We start from the raw sequence: 3282 nt of genomic DNA on the forward strand, positions 1-3282 counted from the left end.
AATTTCAACCCTATCTCCAAGCTTTAGCATAGCCTCTTCCTCTAATCTGGACAAGTGATTGGCAACTTAATTTTTGGTTCCCTTTCTATCTTTTACCACAAAATCAAATTCTTGCAGCAACAATACCCATCTAATCAACCTTGGTTTTGCATCCTTCTTTGCCATCAAATACCTTAATGCAGAATGGTCAGTATGCACTATGACCTTAGTACCAAGCAGGTAGGATCAAAAAAAATCGAATGTGAAAACCACCGCAAGTAGCTCTTGTTCAGTCACAGTATAATTCTTCTGGGCCACATTTAGAGCTTTGCTAGCATAGTAAATAGGATGGAGAATTTTCTCTCGCCTTTGTCCCAATACCACACCAAGCGCTACTCCACTCACATCATACATTACCTCAAATGGTTGTCCCCAATCCGGTGAAATAATGATAGGTGCAGTGACTAACTTCTCCTTAAACTCTCCAAATGCTCTGCGACAAGCATCATCAAAATGGAACTTACACTCCTTCTCGAGCAGTTTGCACAAAGGATGTGCAATATTTGAGAAATCTTTTATGAACCTCCTATAAAAACATGCATGCCCAAGAAAACTCCTAACACCTTTTACAGAGATAGGTGGAGAAAGTTTTTCTATTACCTCAACTTTCGCTTTATCTACCTCAATGACCTTCTCAGAAATTCGACGACCTAGAACTATCCCTTATTTCACCATAAAGTGGCACTTTTCCCAATTCAGCACCAGATTGCAATCTTCACACCTTTTAAGCACCTCAGCCAAATGATTCAGACATTGATCAAAAGAGTCACCTACCACAGAGAAATCATCCATAAATACCTCAATAGTGTCCTTCACCATATCAAAGAATATCGACATCATACAACGCTGGAAGGTCGTTGGAGCATTGCACAACCCAAAGGGGATCCGTTTGAAGGCAAAAGTCCCATAAGGGCAAATGAAGGTGGTCTTCTCTTGGTCCTCCGGAGCTATAGAAATCTGATTGTAGCCCGAATAACCATCAAGAAAACAATACCAACACTTACCAGCAAGTCTATCCAACATCCGATCCATGAATGGCATAGAGAAATGGTCATTTTCTGTCCAAGAATTTAGCTTCCGATAGTCCATGCAGACTCTCTATCCAGTCACAGGCTGCATCGGAACAAGCTCGTTTCTCTCATTAGGAACCACAATTATCCCCCCTTTCTTGGGCACACATTGAACAAGACATACCTAACTACTATCTGCAATGGGATAGATAACTCCAGCATCCAACCACTTGATGATCTCCTTTTAACTACCTCTTGCATAGGCAGATTTAATATTATTTGGTGCTCCATACTAGGTTTGTGATCTGGCATGAGTTGGATTTTGTGGGAACAAATACCTAGAGGAATCCCAATAATATCCGCAATAATCCACCCAATAGCTCTCTTGAACCTATTTAACACAGTCACCAAGCACTCTACTTGTCTCACATTTAAATCTGTCGCAATGATGACCGGCAAAGTATTATCTCTACCCAAGAATACATGCCTCAGATGCGGTGGTAGAGCCTTAAGCTCCAATTTTTGTGCCTCCAAATTAGATGGTCTCGCGGGTGGAGACTCACGATTCTTCATGTCTAACTCATACTTCTTTGGTTTTGACCGATATTCGCACCTATCGAGTGCAGCTACCAACTCATCGTACTCTTCAATACCATCACTATAGAAATTCATCATAACTGTTGCTAGTGCCTCAATACCCAGTCGCTCTTTAATTTGCACTTCTACTCCACTCTCAACTCTGTAAGTTATAGCAGATACCGTTTGGAGCTCACCACTCTACTTCATGAACCTACAAATATTGAGAGTTGTTTCTTCATTGTTCAGTCTAAACTTCATTTTCCCCTTCTCCAAATCAACCAACGCACGACATGTGGCAAGGAATGGTCTCCCAAGAATGATGGGAACCTCAAAATCAACCTCACAGTCAGGAATCACAAAATCCGCCGAAAAGATGAACTACTCCACTTTCACTAACACATCATGGAGTACACCAATGGGCCTTTTTTATGCTTCGATCGGCCATAAGTAACCGCATCGTAGTAGGCTTTGGATCCCCTAGACCCAATTTCTTATAAATAGACAATGGCATGAGGTTGATGCTAGCACCAAGATAACACAATGCCTTAGCAAAGTGTAACAACCCTATAGTACATGGAATCGTGAAAGCAACAGGATCTTCCTTCTTCTGCATAAGAGCCCTTGTAGCGATAGCGCTACAATACTGCAATTTATCATCATCTTCAAAACTCACAGACCTTTTCTTTGTCACCATATCTTTCATAAACTTCGCATACCCAGGCATTAGCTCCAAGACTTTTATCAATGGAACGTTGATGGAAAGCTGCTTCAACATAGTAATAAACCTGCGATATTTACCAATTTCAATCTTTTTCTCTAACCTTTGTGGAAAAGGTGGTAGTGGTCTAGGTATGGAGACCACTTTCTGAGATATCTCTGCTTCTTTCTCTGTCGCATTCTCAGACTCTCCTCTAACCTCTACCACATCATCTTCTTTTCTAATCTCAACATCCACCACAGATGGCATAGGTGGATCAATGGTTTGCTTACCTCCTCGAGTAGTAACTGCCATACAATGACCATCATTCATTCTGGATGGTGTTGCTAGTAAGAGTGCCAGGTTGACGTGGGTTCACTGTAGTAGACAACTGAGTCATCTGCTGCTCTAGATGTTTTATTGACACTGCATGGGCATCAACTTTTTGACCAATACCAGATAAGTCGTTTCTCATCTCCTTCACATTCTCATTAGTTGCATCAAACCATCTCATCATATTTTGCATCATATCTTTAATATGCGCCATATTTCCTACAGCTTCCTTGGTACCAGATTCTCGATTTTGAGGGGGAACATAAGGTCCAACCCGATCGTTTATGTTGCCATAGTTGTTCCGGTTGTAGTTGTTGTCGCGATTGAAGTTCCCATCCCGAACATATTGACCCTCTTGGTTGTAATTGCCATAGTTCCGACCTTGGTTTCCTTGACCTTGGGGCCAATTTTCCATGTTGGATTTTTGGGCGTTTGGTCGGAAGCCCCCCGTATGATCATTCACCGCATAAGCATCCTCTTCATAGCAACACTCTTCAACAGGTGGTGGAGTTCTAGTCAAATAGTTCACAGCATTTACCTTTTCCGCACCTCCGCTCCCATGCTTCAATACCAACCCCAACTTGGTACTCATCTGAGCCATCTCCTCACGAATCTCATCCGCAG

This window comes from Solanum tuberosum, unplaced genomic scaffold (genome assembly GCF_000226075.1).
Source record: "Solanum tuberosum cultivar DM 1-3 516 R44 unplaced genomic scaffold, SolTub_3.0 scf00151, whole genome shotgun sequence".
NCBI classification, from domain to species: domain Eukaryota; kingdom Viridiplantae; phylum Streptophyta; class Magnoliopsida; order Solanales; family Solanaceae; genus Solanum; species Solanum tuberosum.